General features: G+C 43.9%; 1 long non-coding RNA gene across 2 annotated transcripts in view; it reads left to right on the forward strand.

Annotated features, from left to right (window-relative positions):
- Nucleotides 1-1,551: 1,551 nt before the first annotated feature.
- The window catches only part of LOC307181183, a 218,579-nt gene continuing 198,167 nt past the window's right edge, over nt 1,552-21,963 (forward strand). For both annotated transcript variants that reach the window (XR_013826083.1, XR_013826084.1), the window contains exons 1-2: nt 1,552-1,614; nt 6,267-6,352. This is a non-coding gene — a long non-coding RNA (uncharacterized lncRNA). The remainder of the gene's footprint in view (nt 1,615-6,266; nt 6,353-21,963) is intronic.

Raw genomic sequence — 21,963 nt, forward strand, 5'->3', positions numbered from 1 at the left:
CACAGATTTCATTGCTGAGTGATATTGCTTTGTAAGTAAATACCACAACTTCTTTATCCATTTTTCACTTTCTGCGATGTTGAACTTGTACTGTAAACGAGTTTCTTGTAAACACAGCCGTTCCAAACTTTGGGGTGGCTGTGTCTTTTTAATTTTAATTTCCCTAAGCTATAGGACCATAAGTGGAAGTGCCCTAGGTTCTGTTGCTTTGTTTTTTAGATGTTTCAGGAAACACCATACACTTCTCCCAAGTGGTTGTTGGCAATTTACATCCCGCCCATCAGCATAACAAGGCTCCCAGTTCTCCATGGCCTGTCCTGCCTTTCTGGATTTTACACTTTTTTCAGATGGCCCTTTTGACCGGGGGGAAGTGAGACTTCATTGTAGTGCAGATTTCCTTTGCAAGCTTGCTTGGTTGGCTAAAAAGGGCGTATGCGTTTTTTCCTGAATATATTCAGGAAAAAACGCATACGCCCTTTTTGGCCAAGTGCATCATTGTGGACGTTCTGCCTCTTTTCCTATGTTTTCAATGCAATTCCAGTCTACCTCCTGAAATCGGTTTCTTGCAATTCTGCCCCTCCTTCAAGTCCTCTTGGCAGCCTTACTTCAGTCTATTTTTGGACGATAGCTGTCATTTATAACTCTGCAGGTTTGTGAATTACAGTGTCCCTGAGCTCCTTTCTTCAACTCGCTTTCTTTTGAGCTGGCCGCAACACCGCATGATGTCTTCAGGCCCTAATCTGGTTCTGGCACGGCACGCTGAGCCTTTGGTTAATTCCTCTTCCTGGTGGGAAATGAGAGTTAAATTTGCCCATCCAGACACCTCCAGCTATTCTTTCATTGGTTCTCGCTATTCCTGTTCATCTTCCACAGAAATTGCAAACTGGGCCAAACAGGAGATTAAAGGGACTGACTCTCCAAGTCGGGAGAGTGTTAGTAAAGCGTCTGGAAAGTTGCACCCGAGTACCAGGGTACGAAAACTGAGACATATTTGAACACGTCTCCCGATCACATGGTTGATCATACTCTAGGTTCCACATGCATGTTTTAGCTGAAGGAAGAATACCTTAAACCTGGGTAGTTGAAACCCGTGGAATGGGTACCATGCAATATGACTTCAAAGGGTCTTCATTTGCTCATGAACCTCTCCAATCCTATCACTGCTGCGTTTATGCCCCTGTACACATGCTTGATTCTCTTTCGGAGACATAGCAATCCATAGGTTTTAAGATACTTACTAGTCAGGTGCATTCTTAGGCGTTTAATATGGGGTTTTGTGTCCATTTCGTTGAGCAAGGAGTAGCTCTTGTGTATTCCATATTTGGCTTAAGGAACTTTATCTGTGCCCATTTCAATCTCTGGTTTTATGCAGCACCCCAACTCACCTTTCCCCTTAAGCAAGCATAAGTTGGTTTTCTAAATTTGAGACCCTGTTCTGTTTTGGAATGCAGTTCCTGTGTAGCCAAGTTTACATTCCGTGTATTAGTGATATCTTATGATGTTTCTTTTTCTGTGTGACTTATTTCAGTTAGAATCATCGTACCTGAATCCACTCATTATGCTGCTACGGGCCTGATGACATAGATTTCATTGCTGCGTGATACTGCATTGTACGTAAGTACCACAAGTTCTTTATCCATTTTTCACTTTCTGTGATATTGAACTTGTACGGTAAATGAGGTTCTTGTAAACGGAGGCGTCCCAAACTTTGGGGTGGCTGTGTCTTTTTGATTTTAATTTCCCTAAGCTATAGGACCATAAGCGCAAGTGCCCTCAGCTCTGTTGCTTTCTTTTTTAGATGTTTCAGGAAACACCATACACTTCTCCTGAGTGTCTGTTGGCAATTTACATCCTGCCCATCAGCATAACAAGGTTCCCTGTTCTCCATGGCCTGTCCTGCCTTTCTGGATTTTACACATTTTTCAGATGGCCCTTTTGACCGGGGGGAAGTGAGACTTCATTGTAGTGCAGATTTCCTTTGCAAGCTTGCTTGGTTGGCCAAAAAGGGCGTATGCGTTTTTTCCTGAATATATTCAGGAAAAAACGCATACGCCCTTTTTGGCCAAGTGCATCATTGTGGACGTTCTGCCTCTTTTCCTATGCTTTCAATGCAATTCCAGTCTACCTCCTGAAATCGGTTTCCTGCAATTCTGCCCCGCTTTCAAGTCCTCTTGGCAGCCTTACTTCAGTATATTTTTGGACGATAGCTGTCATTTATAACTCTGCAGGTTTGTGAATTACAGTGCCCCTGAGCTCCTTTCTTCAACTCTCTTTCTTTTGAGCTGGCCGCAACACCGCAGGATGGCTTCAGGCCCTAATCTGGTTCTGGCACGGCACGCTGAGCCTTTGGTTAATTCCTCTTCCTGGTGGGAAATGAGAGTTAAATTTGCCCATCCAGACACCTCCAGCTATTCTTTCATTGGTTCTCGCTATTCCTGTTCATCTTCCACAGAAATTGCAAACTGGGCCAAACAGGAGGTTAAAGGGACTGACTCTCCAAGTGGGGAGAGTGTTAGTAAAGCGTCTGGAAAGTTGCACCCGAGTACCAGGGTACGAAAACTGAGACATATTTGAACACGTCTCCCGATCACATGGTTGATCATACTCTAGGTTCCACATGCATGTTTTAGCTGAAGGAAGAATACCTTAAACCTGGGTATTTGAAACCCGTGGAATGGGTAACATGCAATATGACTTCAAAGGGTGTTCATTTGCTCACCGAACCTCTCCAATCCTATCACTGCTGCGTTTATGCCCCTGTACACATGCTTGATTCTCTTTCGGAGACATAGCAATCCATAGGTTTTTAGATACTTACTAGTCAGGTACATTCTTAGGCGTTTAATATGCGGTGTTGAGTCCATTTCGTTGAGCAAGGAGTAGCTCTTGTCTATTCCATATTTGGCTTAAGGAACTTTATCTGTGCTCATTTCAATCTCTGGTTTTATGCAGCACCCCAACTCACCTTTCCCCTTAAGCAAGCATAAGTTGGTTTTCGAAATTTGAGACCCTGTTCTGTTTTGGAATGCAGTTCCTGTGTAGCCAAGTTTACATTCCGTGTATTAGTGATATCTTATGATGTTTCTTTTTCTGTGTGACTTATTTCAGTTAGAATCATCATACCTGAATCCACTCATTGTGCTGCTAAGGGCCTGATGACACAGATTTCATTGCTGAGTGATATTGCTTTGTAAGTAAATACCACAACTTTTTTATCCATTTTTCACTTTCTGCGATGTTGAACTTGTACTGTAAACGAGGTTCTTGTAAACAGAGCCGTTCCAAACTTTGGGGTGGCTGTGTCTTTTTCATTTTAATTTCCCTAAGCTATAGGACCATAAGTGGAAGTGCCCTAGGCTCTGATGCTTTGTTTTTTAGATGTTTCAGGAAACACCATACACTTCTCCTGAGCCTCTGTTGGCAATTTACATCCCGCCCATCAGCATAACAAGGCTCCCAGTTCTCCATGGCCTGTCCTGCCTTTCTGGATTTTACACTTTTTTCAGATGGCCCTTTTGACCGGGGGGAAGTGAGACTTCATTGTAGTGCAGATTTCCTTTGCAAGCTTGCTTGGTTGGCCAAAAAGGGCGTATGCGTTTTTTCCTGAATATATTCAGGAAAAAACGCATACGCCCTTTTTGGCCAAGTGCATCATTGTGGACGTTCTGCCTCTTTTCCTATGCTTTCAATGCAACTCCAGTCTACCTCCTGAAATCGGTTTCCTGCAATTCTGCCCCGCTTTCAAGTCCTCTTGGCAGCCTTACTTCAGTCTATTTTTGGACGATAGCTGTCATTTATAACTCTGCAGGTTTGTGAATTACAGTGCCCCTGAGCTCCTTTCTTCAACTCGCTTTCTTGTGACCTGACCGCAACACCGCAGGATGGCTTCAGGCCCTAATCTGGTTCTGGCACGGCACGCTGAGCCTTTGTTTATTTCCTCCTCCTGGTGGGAAATGAGAGTTAAATTTGCCCGTCCAGACACCTCCAGCTAGCCTCTCATTGGTTCTCGCTATTCCTGTTCATCTTCCGCAGAAATTGCAAACTGGGCCAAACAGGAGGTTAAAGGCGCTGACTCTCCAAGTGGGGAGAGTGTTAGTAAAGCGTCTGGAATGTTGCACCCGAGTACCAGGGGAGGAAAACTGAGACATATTTGAACACGTCTCCAGATCACATGGTTGATCATACTCTGGGTTCCACATGCATGTTTTAGCTGAAGGAAGAATACCTAAAATCTGGGTAGTTGAAACCCGTGGAATGGGTACCATGCAATATGACTTCAAAGGGTCTTCATTTGCTCACTGAACCTCTCCAATCCTATCACTGCTGCGTTTATGCCCCTGTACACATGCTTGATTCTCTTTCGGAGACATAGCAATCTATAGGTTTTAAGATACTTACTAGTCAGGTACATTCTTAGGCGTTTAATATGCGGTGTTGAGTCCATTTCGTTGAGCAAGGAGTAGCTCTTGTCTATTCCATATTTGGCTTAAGGAACTTTATCTGTGCTCATTTCAATCTCTGGTTTTATGCAGCACCCCAACTCACCTTTCCCCTTAAGCAAGCATAAGTTGGTTTTCTAAATTTGAGACCCTGTTCTGTTCTGTAATTCAGTTCCTGTGTAGCCAAGTTTACATTCCGTGTATTACTGATATCTTATGATGTTTCTTTTTCTGTGTGACTTATTTCAGTTAGAATCATCATACCGGAATCCACTCATTGTGCTGCTGAGGGCCTGATGACACAGATTTCATTGCTGAGTGATATTGCTTTGTAAGTAAATACCACAACTTCTTTATCCATTTTTCACTTTCTGCGATGTTGAACTTGTACTGTAAACGAGGTTCTTGTAAACAGAGCCATTCCAAACTTTGGGGTGGCTGTGTCTTTTTGATTTTAATTTCCCTAAGCTATAGGACCATAAGTGGAAGTGCCCTAGGTTCTGTTGCTTTGTATTTTAGATGTTTCAGGAAACACCATACACTTCTCCCGAGTGGTTGTTGGCAATTTACATCCCGCCCATCAGCATAACAAGGCTCCCAGTTCTCCATGGCCTGTCCTGCCTTTCTGGATTTTACACTTTTTTCAGATGGCCATTTTGACCGGGGGGAAGTGAGACTTCATTGTAGTGCAGATTTCCTTTGCAAGCTTGCTTGGTTGGCCAAAAAGGGCGTATGCGTTTTTTCCTGAATATATTCAGGAAAAAACGCATACGCCCTTTTTGGCCAAGTGCATCATTGTGGACGTTCGGCCTCTTTTCCTATGCTTTCAATGCAATTCCAGTCTACCTCCTGAAATCGGTTTCCTGCAATTCTGCCCCTCTTTCAAGTCCTCTTGGCAGCCTTACTTCAGTCTATTTTTGGACGATAGCTGTCATTTATAACTCTGCAGGTTTGTGAATTACAGTGCCCCTGAGCTCCTTTCTTCAACTCGTTTTCTTGTGAGCTGGCCGCAACACCGCAGGATGGCTTCAGGCCCTAATCTGGTTCCGGCACGGCACACTGAGCCTTTGGTTATTTCCTCTTCCTGGTGGGAAATGAGAGTTAAATTTGCCCGTCCAGACACCTCCAGCTAGCCTCTCATTGGTTCTCGCTATTCCTGTTCATCTTCCACAGAAATTGCAAACTGGGCCAAACAGGAGGTTAAAGGTGCTGACTCTCCAAGTGGGGAGAGTGTTAGTAAAGCGTCTGGAATGTTGCACCCGAGTACCAGGGGAAGAAAACTGAGACATATTTGAACACGTCTCCCGTTCACATGGTTGGTCATACTTGGGTTCCACATGCATGTTTTAGCTGAAGGAAGAATACCTAAAACCTGGGTAGTTGAAACCCGTGGAATGGGTACCATGCAATATGACTTCAAAGGGTCTTCATTTGCTCACCGAACCTCTCCAATCCTATCACTGCTGTGTTTATGCCCCTGTACACATGCTTGATTCTCTTTCGGAGACATAGCAATCCATAGGTTTTAAGATACTTACTAGTCAGGTACATTCTTAGGCGTTTAATATGCGGTGTTGAGTCCATTTCGTTGAGCAAGGAGAAGCTCTTGTCTATTCCATATTTGGTTTAGGAACTTTATCTGTGCTCATTTCAATCTCTGGTTTTATGCAGCACCCCAACTCACCTTTCCCCTTAAGCAAGCATAAGTTGGTTTTCGAAATTTGAGACCCTGTTCTGTTCTGTAATTCAGTTCCTGTGTAGCCAAGTTTACATTCCGTGTATTACTGATATCTTATGATGTTTCTTTTTCTGTGTGACTTATTTCAGTTAGAATCATCATACCTGAATCCACTCATTGTGCTGCTAAGGGCCTGATGACACAGATTTCATTGCTGAGTGATATTGCTTTTTAAGTAAATACCACAACTTCTTTATCCATTTTTCACTTTCTGCGATGTTGAACTTGTACTGTAAACGAGGTTCTTGTAAACAGAGCCGTTCCAAACTTTGGGGTGGCTGTGTCTTTTTGATTTTAATTTCCCTAAGCTATAGGACCATAAGTGGAAGTGCCCTAGGCTCTGTTGCTTTGTTTTTTAGATGTTTCAGGAAACACCATACACTTCTCCCGAGTGGTTGTTGGCAATTTACATCCCGCCCATCAGCATAACAAGGCTCCCAGTTCTCCATGGCCTGTCCTGCCTTTCTGGATTTTACACTTTTTTCAGATGGACCTTTTGAACAGGGGGAAGTGAGACTTCATTGTAGTGCAGATTTCCTTTGCAAGCTTGCTTGGTTGGCCAAAAAGGGCGTATGCGTTTTTTCCTGAATATATTCAGGAAAAAACGCATACGCCGTTTTTGGCCAAGTGCATCATTGTGGACGTTCTGCCTCTTTTCCTATGCTTTCAATGCAATTCCAGTCTACCTCCTGAAATCGGTTTCCTGCAATTCTGCCCCGCTTTCAAGTCCTCTTGGCAGCCTTACTTCAGTCTATTTTTGGACGATAGCTGTCATTTATAACTCTGCAGGTTTGTGAATTACAGTGCCCCTGAGCTCCTTTCTTCAACTCGCTTTCTTGTGACCTGGCCGCAACACCGCAGGATGGCTTCAGGCCCTAATCTGGTTCCGGCCCGGCATGCTGAGCCTTTGGTTAATTCCTCTTCCTGGTGGGAAATGAGAGTTGAATTTGCCCGTCCAGACACCTCCAGCTAGCCTCTCATTGGTTCTCGCTATTCCTGTTCATCTTCCGCAGAAATTGCAAACTGGGCCAAACAGGAGGTTAAAGGGACTGACTCTCCAAGTCGGGAGAGTGTTAGTAAAGCGTCTGGAATGTTGCACCCGAGTACCAGGGGAGGAAAACTGAGACATATTTGAACACGTCTCCCGTTCACATGGTTGATCATACTCTGGGTTCCACATGCATGTTTTAGCTGAAGGAAGAATACCTTAAACCTGGAGAGTTGAGACCCGTGTAATGGGTACCATGCAATATGACTTCAAAGGGTCTTCATTTGCTCACCGAACCTCTCCAATCCTATCACTGCTGCGTTTATGCCCCTGTACACACGCTTGATTCTCTTTTGGAGACATAGCAATCCATAGGTTTTAAGATACTTACTAGTCAGGTACATTCTTAGGCGTTTAATATGGGGTTTTGAGTCCATTTCGTTGAGCAAGGAGTAGCTGTTGTCTATTCCATATTTGGCTTAAGGAACTTTATCTGTGCTCATTTCAATCTCTGGTTTTATGCAGCACCCCAACTCACCTTTCCCCTTAAGCAAGCATAAGTTGGTTTTCTAAATTTGAGACCCTGTTCTGTTTTGGAATGCAGTTCCTGTGTAGCCAAGTTTACATTCCGTGTATTAGTGATATCTTATGATGTTTCTTTTTCTGTGTGACTTATTTCAGTTAGAATCATCATACCTGAATCCACTCATTGTGCTGCTAAGCGCCTGATGACACAGATTTCATTGCTGAGTGATATTGCTTTGTAAGTAAATACCACAACTTCTTTATCCATTTTTCACTTTCTGCGATGTTGAACTTGTACTGTAAACGAGGTTCTTGTAAACAGAGCCGTTCCAAACTTTGGGGTGGCTGTGTCTTTTTCATTTTAATTTCCCTAAGCTATAGGACCATAAGTGGAAGTGCCCTAGGTTCTGTTGCTTTGTTTTTTAGATGTTTCAGGAAACACCATACACTTCTCCCGAGTGGTTGTTGGCAAATTACATCCCGCCCATCAGCATAACAAGGCTCCCAGTTCTCCATGGCCTGTCCTGCCTTTCTGGATTTTACACTTTTTTCAGATGGCCCTTTTGACCGGGGGGAAGTGAGACTTCATTGTAGTGCAGATTTCCTTTGCAAGCTTGCTTGGTTGGCCAAAAAGGGCGTATGCGTTTTTTCCTGAATATATTCAGGAGAAAACGCATACGCCCTTTTTGGCCAAGTGCATCATTGTGGACGTTCTGCCTCTTTTCCTATGCTTTCAATGCAATTCCAGTCTACCTCCTGAAATCGGTTTCCTGCAATTCTGCCCCGCTTTCAAGTCCTCTTGGCAGCCTTACTTCAGTCTATTTTTGGACGATAGCTGTCATTTATAACTCTGCAGGTTTGTGAATTACAGTGCCCCTGAGCTCCTTTCTTCAACTCGCTTTCTTGTGACCTGGCCGCAACACCGCAGGATGGCTTCAGGCCCTAATCTGGTTCCGGCCCGGCATGCTGAGCCTTTGGTTAATTCCTCTTCCTGGTGGGAAATGAGAGTTGAATTTGCCCGTCCAGACACCTCCAGCTAGCCTCTCATTGGTTCTCGCTATTCCTGTTCATCTTCCGCAGAAATTGCAAACTGGGCCAAACAGGAGGTTAAAGGGACTGACTCTCCAAGTCGGGAGAGTGTTAGTAAAGCGTCTGGAATGTTGCACCCGAGTACCAGGGGAGGAAAACTGAGACATATTTGAACACGTCTCCCGTTCACATGGTTGATCATACTCTGGGTTCCACATGCATGTTTTAGCTGAAGGAAGAATACCTTAAACCTGGAGAGTTGAGACCCGTGTAATGGGTACCATGCAATATGACTTCAAAGGGTCTTCATTTGCTCACCGAACCTCTCCAATCCTATCACTGCTGCGTTTATGCCCCTGTACACACGCTTGATTCTCTTTTGGAGACATAGCAATCCATAGGTTTTAAGATACTTACTAGTCAGGTACATTCTTAGGCGTTTAATATGGGGTTTTGAGTCCATTTCGTTGAGCAAGGAGTAGCTGTTGTCTATTCCATATTTGGCTTAAGGAACTTTATCTGTGCTCATTTCAATCTCTGGTTTTATGCAGCACCCCAACTCACCTTTCCCCTTAAGCAAGCATAAGTTGGTTTTCTAAATTTGAGACCCTGTTCTGTTTTGGAATGCAGTTCCTGTGTAGCCAAGTTTACATTCCGTGTATTAGTGATATCTTATGATGTTTCTTTTTCTGTGTGACTTATTTCAGTTAGAATCATCATACCTGAATCCACTCATTGTGCTGCTAAGCGCCTGATGACACAGATTTCATTGCTGAGTGATATTGCTTTGTAAGTAAATACCACAACTTCTTTATCCATTTTTCACTTTCTGCGATGTTGAACTTGTACTGTAAACGAGGTTCTTGTAAACAGAGCCGTTCCAAACTTTGGGGTGGCTGTGTCTTTTTCATTTTAATTTCCCTAAGCTATAGGACCATAAGTGGAAGTGCCCTAGGTTCTGTTGCTTTGTTTTTTAGATGTTTCAGGAAACACCATACACTTCTCCCGAGTGGTTGTTGGCAAATTACATCCCGCCCATCAGCATAACAAGGCTCCCAGTTCTCCATGGCCTGTCCTGCCTTTCTGGATTTTACACTTTTTTCAGATGGCCCTTTTGACCGGGGGGAAGTGAGACTTCATTGTAGTGCAGATTTCCTTTGCAAGCTTGCTTGGTTGGCCAAAAAGGGCGTATGCGTTTTTTCCTGAATATATTCAGGAGAAAACGCATACGCCCTTTTTGGCCAAGTGCATCATTGTGGACGTTCTGCCTCTTTTCCTATGCTTTCAATGCAATTCCAGTCTACCTCCTGAAATCGGTTTCCTGCAATTCTGCCCCGCTTTCAAGTCCTCTTGGCAGCCTTACTTCAGTCTATTTTTGGACGATAGCTGTCATTTATAACTCTGCAGGTTTGTGAATTACAGTGCCCCTGAGCTCCTTTCTTCAACTCGCTTTCTTGTGACCTGGCCGCAACACCACAGGATGGCTTCAGGCCCTAATCTGGTTCCGGCCAGGCATGCTGAGCCTTTGGTTAATTCCTCTTCCTGGTGGGAAATGAGAGTTAAATTTGCCTGTCCAGACACCTCCAGCTAGCCTCTCATTGGTTCTCGCTATTCCTGTTCATCTTCCGCAGAAATTGCAAACTGGGCCAAACAGGAGGTTAAAGGGACTGACTCTCCAAGTCGGGAGAGTGTTAGTAAAGCGTCTGGAATGTTGCACCCGAGTACCAGGGGAAGAAAACTGAGACATATTTGAACACGTCTCCCGTTCACATGGTTGATCATACTTGGGTTCCACATGCATGTTTTAGCTGAAGGAAGAATACCTAAAACCTGGGTAGTTGAAACCCGTGGAATGGGTACCATGCAATATGACTTCAAAGGGTCTTCATTTGCTCACCGAACCTCTCCAATCCTATCACTGCTGCGTTTATGCCCCTGTACACATGCTTGATTCTCTTTCGGAGACATAGCAATCCATAGGTTTTAAGATACTTACTAGTCAGGTACATTCTTAGGCGTTTAATATGCGGTGTTGAGTCCATTTCGTTGAGCAAGGAGTAGCTCTTGTCTATTCCATATTTGGCTTAAGGAACTTTATCTGTGCTCATTTCAATCTCTGGTTTTATGCAGCACCCCAACTCACCTTTCCCCTTAAGCAAGCATAAGTTGGTTTTCTAAATTTGAGACCCTGTTCTGTTCTGTAATTCAGTTCCTGTGTAGCCAAGTTTCCATTCCGTGTATTACTGATATCTTATGATGTTTCTTTTTCTGTGTGGCTTATTTCAGTTACAATCATCATACCTGAATCCACTCATTGTGCTGCTAAGGGCCTGATGACATAGATTTCATTGCTGAGTGATATTGTTTTGTAGGTGAATACCACAACTTCTTTATCCATTTTTCACTTTCTGCGATGTTGAACTTGTACTGTAAACGAGGTTCTTGTAAACAGAGCCGTTCCAAACTTTGGGGTGGCTGTGTCTTTTTCATTTTAATTTCCCTAAGCTATAGGACCATAAGTGGAAGTGCCCTAGGTTCTGTTGCTTTGTTTTTTAGATGTTTCAGGAAACACCATACACTTCTCCCGAGTGGTTCTTGGCAAATTACATCCCGCCCATCAGCATAACAAGGTTCCCAGTTCTCAATGGCCTGTCCTGCCTTTCTGGATTTTACACTTTTTTCAGATGGCCCTTTTGACCGGGGGAAAGTGAGAATTCATTGTAGTGCAGATTTCCTTTGCAAGCTTGCTTGGTTGGCCAAAAAGGGCTTATGCGTTTTTTCCTGAATATATTCAGGAAAAAACGCATACGCCCTTTTTGGCCAAGTGCATCATTGTGGACGTTCTGCCTCTTTTCCTATGCTTTCAATGCAATTCCAGTCTACCTCCTGAAATCGGTTTCCTGCAATTCTGCCCCGCTTTCAAGTCCTCTTGGCAGCCTTACTTCAGTCTATTTTTGGACGATAGCTGTCATTTATAACTCTGCAGGTTTGTGAATTACAGTGCCCCTGAGCTCCTTTCTTCAACTCGCTTTCTTGTGACCTGGCCGCAACACCGCAGGATGGCTTCAGGGCCTAATCTGGTTCCGGCCAGGCATGCTGAGCCTTTGGTTAATTCCTCTTCCTGGTGGGAAATGAGAGGTAAATTTGCCCGTGCAGACACCTCCATCTAGTCTCTCATTGGTTCTCGCTATTCCTGTTCATCTTCCACAGAAATTGCAAACTGGGCCAAACAGGAGGTTAAAGGGACTGACTCTCCAAGTCGGGAGAGTGTTAGTAAAGCATCTGGAATGTTGCACCCGAGTACCAGGGGAGGAAAACTGAGATATATTTGAACACGTCTCCCGTTCACATGGTTGATCATACTCTGGGTTCCACATGCATGTTTTAGCTGAAGGAAGAATACCTTAAACCTGGAGAGTTGAGACCCGTGTAATGGGTACCATGCAATATGACTTCAAAGGGTCTTCATATGCTCACCGAACCTCTCCAATCCTATCACTGCTGCGTTTATGCCCCTGTACACATGCTTGATTCTCTTTCGGAGACATAGCAATCCATAGGTTTTAAGATACTTACTAGTCAGGTACATTCTTAGGCGTTTAATATGGGGTGTTGAGTCCATTTCATTGAGCAAGGAGTAGCTCTTGTCTATTCCATATTTGGCTTAAGGAACTTTATCTGTGCTCATTTCAATCTCTGGTTTTATGCAGCACCCCAACTCACCTTTCCCCTTAAGCAAGCATAAGTTGGTTCTCTAAATTTGAGACCCTGTTCTGTTCTGTAATTCAGTTCCTGTGTAGCCAAGTTTCCATTCCGTGTATTACTGATATCTTATGATGTTTCTTTTTCTGTGTGACTTATTTCAGTTAGAATCATCATACCTGAATCCACTCATTGTGCTGCTAAGGGCCTGATGACACAGATTTCATTGCTGAGTGATATTGCTTTGTAAGTAAATACCACAACTTCTTTATCCATTTTTCACTTTCTGCGATGTTGAACTTGTACTGTAAACGAGGTTCTTGTAAACAGAGCCGATCCAAACTTTGGGGTGGCTGTGTCTTTTTGATTTTAATTTCCCTAAGCTATAGGACCATAAGTGGAAGTGCCCTAGGTTCTGTTGCTTTGTTTTTTAGATGTTTCAGGAAACACCATACACTTCTCCCGAGTGGTTGTTGGCAATTTACATCCCGCCCATCAGCATAACAAGGCTCCCAGTTCTCCATGGCCTGTCCTGCCTTTCTGGATTTTACACTTTTTTCAGATGGCCCTTTTGACCGGGGGGAAGTGAGACTTCATTGTAGTGCAGATTTCCTTTGCAAGCTTGCTTGGTTGGCCAAAAAGGGCGTATGCGTTTTTTCCTGAATATATTCAGGAAAAAACGCATACGCCCTTTTTGGCCAAGTGCATCATTGTGGACGTTCTGCCTCTTTTCCTATGCTTTCAATGCAATTCCAGTCTACCTCCTGAAATCGGTTTCCTGCAATTCTGCCCTGCTTTCAAGTCCTCTTGGCAGCCTTACTTCAGTCTATTTTTGGACGATAGCTGTCATTTATAACTCTGCAGGTTTGTGAATTACAGTGCCCCTGAGCTCCTTTCTTCAACTCGCTTTCTTTTGAGCTGGCCGCAACACCGCAGGATGGCTTCAGGCCCTAATCTGATTCCGGTACGGCACGCTGAGCCTTTGGTTATTTCCTCTTCCTGGTGGGAAATGAGAGTTAAATTTGCCCGTCCAGACACCTCCAGCTAGCCTCTCATTGGTTCTCGCTATTCCTGTTCATCTTCCGCAGAAATTGCAAACTGGGCCAAACAGGAGGTTAAAGGCGCTGACTCTCCAAGTGGGGACAGTGTTAGTAAAGCGTCTGGAATGTTGCACCCGAGTACCAGGGTAGGAAAACTGATACATATTTGAACACGTCTCCCCTTCACATGGTTGATCATACTCCGGGTTCCACATGCATGTTTTAGCTGAAGGAAGAATACCTTAAACCTGGAGAGTTGAGACCCGTGTAATGGGTACCATGCAATATGACTTCAAAGGGTCTTCATTTGCTCACCGAACCTCTCCAATCCTATCACTGCTGCGTTTATGCCCCTGTACACATGCTTGATTCTCTTTCGGAGACATAGCAATCCATAGGTTTTAAGATACTTACTAGTCAGGTACATTCTTAGGCGTTTAATATGCGGTATTGAGTCCAATTCTTTGAGCAAGGAGTAGCTCTTGTCTATTCCATATTTGGCTTAAGGAACTTTATCTGTGCTCATTTCAATCTCTGGTTTTATGCAGCACCCCAACTCACCTTTCCCCTTAAGCAAGCATAAGTTGGTTTTCTAAATTTGAGACCCTGTTCTGTTCTGTAATTCAGTTCCTGTGTAGCCAAGTTTCCATTCCGTGTATTACTGATATCTTATGATGTTTCTTTTTCTGTGTGACTTATTTCAGTTAGAATCATCATACCTGAATCCACTCATTGTGCTGCTAAGGGCCTGATGACACAGATTTCATTGCTGAGTGATATTGCTTTGTAAGTAAATACCACAACTTTTTTATCCATTTTTCACTTTCTGCGATGTTGAACTTGTACTGTAAACGAGGTTCTTGTAAACAGAGCCATTCGAAACTTTGGGGTGGCTCTGTCTTTTTGATTTTAAATTCCCTAAGCTATAGGACCATAAGTGGAAGTGCCCTAGGCTCTGTTGCTTTGTTTTTTAGATGTTTCAGGAAACACCATACACTTCTCCCGAGTGGTTCTTGGCAATTAACATCCCGCCCTTCAGAATAACAAGGCTCCCAGTTCTCCATGGCCTGTCCTGCCTTTCTGGATTTTACACTTTTTTCAGATGGCCCTTTTGACCGGGGGGAAGTGAGACTTCATTGTAGTGCAGATTTCCTTTGCAAGCTTGCTTGGTTGGCCAAAAAGGGCGTATGCGTTTTTTCCTGAATATATTCAGGAAAAAACGCATACGCCCTTTTTGGCCAAGTGCATCATTGTGGACGTTCTGCCTCTTTTCCTATGCTTTCAATGCAATTCCAGTCTACCTCCTGAAATCGGTTTCCTGCAATTCTGCCCCGCTTTCAAGTCCTCTTGGCAGCCTTACTTCAGTCTATTTTTGGACGATAGCTGTCATTTATAACTCTGCAGGTTTGTGAATTACAGTGCCCCTGAGCTCCTTTCTTCAACTCGCTTTCTTGTGACCTGGCCGCAACACCGCAGGATGGCTTCAGGCCCTAATCTGGTTCCGGCCCGGCATGCTGAGCCTTTGGTTAATTCCTCTTCCTGGTGGGAAATGAGAGTTGAATTTGCCCGTCCAGACACCTCCAGCTAGCCTCTCATTGGTTCTCGCTATTCCTGTTCATCTTCCGCAGAAATTGCAAACTGGGCCAAACAGGAGGTTAAAGGGACTGACTCTCCAAGTCGGGAGAGTGTTAGTAAAGCGTCTGGAATGTTGCACCCGAGTACCAGGGGAGGAAAACTGAGACATATTTGAACACGTCTCCCGTTCACATGGTTGATCATACTCTGGGTTCCACATGCATGTTTTAGCTGAAGGAAGAATACCTTAAACCTGGAGAGTTGAGACCCGTGTAATGGGTACCATGCAATATGACTTCAAAGGGTCTTCATTTGCTCACCGAACCTCTCCAATCCTATCACTGCTGCGTTTATGCCCCTGTACACACGCTTGATTCTCTTTTGGAGACATAGCAATCCATAGGTTTTAAGATACTTACTAGTCAGGTACATTCTTAGGCGTTTAATATGGGGTTTTGAGTCCATTTCGTTGAGCAAGGAGTAGCTGTTGTCTATTCCATATTTGGCTTAAGGAACTTTATCTGTGCTCATTTCAATCTCTGGTTTTATGCAGCACCCCAACTCACCTTTCCCCTTAAGCAAGCATAAGTTGGTTTTCTAAATTTGAGACCCTGTTCTGTTTTGGAATGCAGTTCCTGTGTAGCCAAGTTTACATTCCGTGTATTAGTGATATCTTATGATGTTTCTTTTTCTGTGTGACTTATTTCAGTTAGAATCATCATACCTGAATCCACTCATTGTGCTGCTAAGCGCCTGATGACACAGATTTCATTGCTGAGTGATATTGCTTTGTAAGTAAATACCACAACTTCTTTATCCATTTTTCACTTTCTGCGATGTTGAACTTGTACTGTAAACGAGGTTCTTGTAAACAGAGCCGTTCCAAACTTTGGGGTGGCTGTGTCTTTTTCATTTTAATTTCCCTAAGCTATAGGACCATAAGTGGAAGTGCCCTAGGTTCTGTTGCTTTGTTTTTTAGATGTTTCAGGAAACACCATACACTTCTCCCGAGTGGTTGTTGGCAAATTACATCCCGCCCATCAGCATAACAAGGCTCCCAGTTCTCCATGGCCTGTCCTGCCTTTCTGGATTTTACACTTTTTTCAGATGGCCCTTTTGACCGGGGGGAAGTGAGACTTCATTGTAGTGCAGATTTCCTTTGCAAGCTTGCTTGGTTGGCCAAAAAGGGCGTATGCGTTTTTTCCTGAATATATTCAGGAGAAAACGCATACGCCCTTTTTGGCCAAGTGCATCATTGTGGACGTTCTGCCTCTTTTCCTATGCTTTCAATGCAATTCCAGTCTACCTCCTGAAATCGGTTTCCTGCAATTCTGCCCCGCTTTCAAGTCCTCTTGGCAGCCTTACTTCAGTCTATTTTTGGACGATAGCTGTCATTTATAACTCTGCAGGTTTGTGAATTACAGTGCCCCTGAGCTCCTTTCTTCAACTCGCTTTCTTGTGACCTGGCCGCAACACCGCAGGATGGCTTCAGGCCCTAATCTGGTTCCGGCCCGGCATGCTGAGCCTTTGGTTAATTCCTCTTCCTGGTGGGAAATGAGAGTTGAATTTGCCCGTCCAGACACCTCCAGCTAGCCTCTCATTGGTTCTCGCTATTCCTGTTCATCTTCCGCAGAAATTGCAAACTGGGCCAAACAGGAGGTTAAAGGGACTGACTCTCCAAGTCGGGAGAGTGTTAGTAAAGCGTCTGGAATGTTGCACCCGAGTACCAGGGGAGGAAAACTGAGACATATTTGAACACGTCTCCCGTTCACATGGTTGATCATACTCTGGGTTCCACATGCATGTTTTAGCTGAAGGAAGAATACCTTAAACCTGGAGAGTTGAGACCCGTGTAATGGGTACCATGCAATATGACTTCAAAGGGTCTTCATTTGCTCACCGAACCTCTCCAATCCTATCACTGCTGCGTTTATGCCCCTGTACACACGCTTGATTCTCTTTTGGAGACATAGCAATCCATAGGTTTTAAGATACTTACTAGTCAGGTACATTCTTAGGCGTTTAATATGGGGTTTTGAGTCCATTTCGTTGAGCAAGGAGTAGCTGTTGTCTATTCCATATTTGGCTTAAGGAACTTTATCTGTGCTCATTTCAATCTCTGGTTTTATGCAGCACCCCAACTCACCTTTCCCCTTAAGCAAGCATAAGTTGGTTTTCTAAATTTGAGACCCTGTTCTGTTTTGGAATGCAGTTCCTGTGTAGCCAAGTTTACATTCCGTGTATTAGTGATATCTTATGATGTTTCTTTTTCTGTGTGACTTATTTCAGTTAGAATCATCATACCTGAATCCACTCATTGTGCTGCTAAGCGCCTGATGACACAGATTTCATTGCTGAGTGATATTGCTTTGTAAGTAAATACCACAACTTCTTTATCCATTTTTCACTTTCTGCGATGTTGAACTTGTACTGTAAACGAGGTTCTTGTAAACAGAGCCGTTCCAAACTTTGGGGTGGCTGTGTCTTTTTCATTTTAATTTCCCTAAGCTATAGGACCATAAGTGGAAGTGCCCTAGGTTCTGTTGCTTTGTTTTTTAGATGTTTCAGGAAACACCATACACTTCTCCCGAGTGGTTGTTGGCAAATTACATCCCGCCCATCAGCATAACAAGGCTCCCAGTTCTCCATGGCCTGTCCTGCCTTTCTGGATTTTACACTTTTTTCAGATGGCCCTTTTGACCGGGGGGAAGTGAGACTTCATTGTAGTGCAGATTTCCTTTGCAAGCTTGCTTGGTTGGCCAAAAAGGGCGTATGCGTTTTTTCCTGAATATATTCAGGAGAAAACGCATACGCCCTTTTTGGCCAAGTGCATCATTGTGGACGTTCTGCCTCTTTTCCTATGCTTTCAATGCAATTCCAGTCTACCTCCTGAAATCGGTTTCCTGCAATTCTGCCCCGCTTTCAAGTCCTCTTGGCAGCCTTACTTCAGTCTATTTTTGGACGATAGCTGTCATTTATAACTCTGCAGGTTTGTGAATTACAGTGCCCCTGAGCTCCTTTCTTCAACTCGCTTTCTTGTGACCTGGCCGCAACACCACAGGATGGCTTCAGGCCCTAATCTGGTTCCGGCCAGGCATGCTGAGCCTTTGGTTAATTCCTCTTCCTGGTGGGAAATGAGAGTTAAATTTGCCTGTCCAGACACCTCCAGCTAGCCTCTCATTGGTTCTCGCTATTCCTGTTCATCTTCCGCAGAAATTGCAAACTGGGCCAAACAGGAGGTTAAAGGGACTGACTCTCCAAGTCGGGAGAGTGTTAGTAAAGCGTCTGGAATGTTGCACCCGAGTACCAGGGGAAGAAAACTGAGACATATTTGAACACGTCTCCCGTTCACATGGTTGATCATACTTGGGTTCCACATGCATGTTTTAGCTGAAGGAAGAATACCTAAAACCTGGGTAGTTGAAACCCGTGGAATGGGTACCATGCAATATGACTTCAAAGGGTCTTCATTTGCTCACCGAACCTCTCCAATCCTATCACTGCTGCGTTTATGCCCCTGTACACATGCTTGATTCTCTTTCGGAGACATAGCAATCCATAGGTTTTAAGATACTTACTAGTCAGGTACATTCTTAGGCGTTTAATATGCGGTGTTGAGTCCATTTCGTTGAGCAAGGAGTAGCTCTTGTCTATTCCATATTTGGCTTAAGGAACTTTATCTGTGCTCATTTCAATCTCTGGTTTTATGCAGCACCCCAACTCACCTTTCCCCTTAAGCAAGCATAAGTTGGTTTTCTAAATTTGAGACCCTGTTCTGTTCTGTAATTCAGTTCCTGTGTAGCCAAGTTTCCATTCCGTGTATTACTGATATCTTATGATGTTTCTTTTTCTGTGTGGCTTATTTCAGTTACAATCATCATACCTGAATCCACTCATTGTGCTGCTAAGGGCCTGATGACATAGATTTCATTGCTGAGTGATATTGTTTTGTAGGTGAATACCACAACTTCTTTATCCATTTTTCACTTTCTGCGATGTTGAACTTGTACTGTAAACGAGGTTCTTGTAAACAGAGCCGTTCCAAACTTTGGGGTGGCTGTGTCTTTTTCATTTTAATTTCCCTAAGCTATAGGACCATAAGTGGAAGTGCCCTAGGTTCTGTTGCTTTGTTTTTTAGATGTTTCAGGAAACACCATACACTTCTCCCGAGTGGTTCTTGGCAAATTACATCCCGCCCATCAGCATAACAAGGTTCCCAGTTCTCAATGGCCTGTCCTGCCTTTCTGGATTTTACACTTTTTTCAGATGGCCCTTTTGACCGGGGGAAAGTGAGAATTCATTGTAGTGCAGATTTCCTTTGCAAGCTTGCTTGGTTGGCCAAAAAGGGCTTATGCGTTTTTTCCTGAATATATTCAGGAAAAAACGCATACGCCCTTTTTGGCCAAGTGCATCATTGTGGACGTTCTGCCTCTTTTCCTATGCTTTCAATGCAATTCCAGTCTACCTCCTGAAATCGGTTTCCTGCAATTCTGCCCCGCTTTCAAGTCCTCTTGGCAGCCTTACTTCAGTCTATTTTTGGACGATAGCTGTCATTTATAACTCTGCAGGTTTGTGAATTACAGTGCCCCTGAGCTCCTTTCTTCAACTCGCTTTCTTGTGACCTGGCCGCAACACCGCAGGATGGCTTCAGGGCCTAATCTGGTTCCGGCCAGGCATGCTGAGCCTTTGGTTAATTCCTCTTCCTGGTGGGAAATGAGAGGTAAATTTGCCCGTGCAGACACCTCCATCTAGTCTCTCATTGGTTCTCGCTATTCCTGTTCATCTTCCACAGAAATTGCAAACTGGGCCAAACAGGAGGTTAAAGGGACTGACTCTCCAAGTCGGGAGAGTGTTAGTAAAGCATCTGGAATGTTGCACCCGAGTACCAGGGGAGGAAAACTGAGATATATTTGAACACGTCTCCCGTTCACATGGTTGATCATACTCTGGGTTCCACATGCATGTTTTAGCTGAAGGAAGAATACCTTAAACCTGGAGAGTTGAGACCCGTGTAATGGGTACCATGCAATATGACTTCAAAGGGTCTTCATATGCTCACCGAACCTCTCCAATCCTATCACTGCTGCGTTTATGCCCCTGTACACATGCTTGATTCTCTTTCGGAGACATAGCAATCCATAGGTTTTAAGATACTTACTAGTCAGGTACATTCTTAGGCGTTTAATATGGGGTGTTGAGTCCATTTCATTGAGCAAGGAGTAGCTCTTGTCTATTCCATATTTGGCTTAAGGAACTTTATCTGTGCTCATTTCAATCTCTGGTTTTATGCAGCACCCCAACTCACCTTTCCCCTTAAGCAAGCATAAGTTGGTTCTCTAAATTTGAGACCCTGTTCTGTTCTGTAATTCAGTTCCTGTGTAGCCAAGTTTCCATTCCGTGTATTACTGATATCTTATGATGTTTCTTTTTCTGTGTGACTTATTTCAGTTAGAATCATCATACCTGAATCCACTCATTGTGCTGCTAAGGGCCTGATGACACAGATTTCATTGCTGAGTGATATTGCTTTGTAAGTAAATACCACAACTTCTTTATCCATTTTTCACTTTCTGCGATGTTGAACTTGTACTGTAAACGAGGTTCTTGTAAACAGAGCCGATCCAAACTTTGGGGTGGCTGTGTCTTTTTGATTTTAATTTCCCTAAGCTATAGGACCATAAGTGGAAGTGCCCTAGGTTCTGTTGCTTTGTTTTTTAGATGTTTCAGGAAACACCATACACTTCTCCCGAGTGGTTGTTGGCAATTTACATCCCGCCCATCAGCATAACAAGGCTCCCAGTTCTCCATGGCCTGTCCTGCCTTTCTGGATTTTACACTTTTTTCAGATGGCCCTTTTGACCGGGGGGAAGTGAGACTTCATTGTAGTGCAGATTTCCTTTGCAAGCTTGCTTGGTTGGCCAAAAAGGGCGTATGCGTTTTTTCCTGAATATATTCAGGAAAAAACGCATACGCCCTTTTTGGCCAAGTGCATCATTGTGGACGTTCTGCCTCTTTTCCTATGCTTTCAATGCAATTCCAGTCTACCTCCTGAAATCGGTTTCCTGCAATTCTGCCCTGCTTTCAAGTCCTCTTGGCAGCCTTACTTCAGTCTATTTTTGGACGATAGCTGTCATTTATAACTCTGCAGGTTTGTGAATTACAGTGCCCCTGAGCTCCTTTCTTCAACTCGCTTTCTTTTGAGCTGGCCGCAACACCGCAGGATGGCTTCAGGCCCTAATCTGATTCCGGTACGGCACGCTGAGCCTTTGGTTATTTCCTCTTCCTGGTGGGAAATGAGAGTTAAATTTGCCCGTCCAGACACCTCCAGCTAGCCTCTCATTGGTTCTCGCTATTCCTGTTCATCTTCCGCAGAAATTGCAAACTGGGCCAAACAGGAGGTTAAAGGCGCTGACTCTCCAAGTGGGGACAGTGTTAGTAAAGCGTCTGGAATGTTGCACCCGAGTACCAGGGTAGGAAAACTGATACATATTTGAACACGTCTCCCCTTCACATGGTTGATCATACTCCGGGTTCCACATGCATGTTTTAGCTGAAGGAAGAATACCTTAAACCTGGAGAGTTGAGACCCGTGTAATGGGTACCATGCAATATGACTTCAAAGGGTCTTCATTTGCTCACCGAACCTCTCCAATCCTATCACTGCTGCGTTTATGCCCCTGTACACATGCTTGATTCTCTTTCGGAGACATAGCAATCCATAGGTTTTAAGATACTTACTAGTCAGGTACATTCTTAGGCGTTTAATATGCGGTATTGAGTCCAATTCTTTGAGCAAGGAGTAGCTCTTGTCTATTCCATATTTGGCTTAAGGAACTTTATCTGTGCTCATTTCAATCTCTGGTTTTATGCAGCACCCCAACTCACCTTTCCCCTTAAGCAAGCATAAGTTGGTTTTCTAAATTTGAG

The sequence above is a fragment of the Stenella coeruleoalba genome (genome assembly GCF_951394435.1).
Source record: "Stenella coeruleoalba genome assembly, contig: scaffold_140, whole genome shotgun sequence".
NCBI classification, from domain to species: Eukaryota; Metazoa; Chordata; class Mammalia; order Artiodactyla; family Delphinidae; genus Stenella; species Stenella coeruleoalba.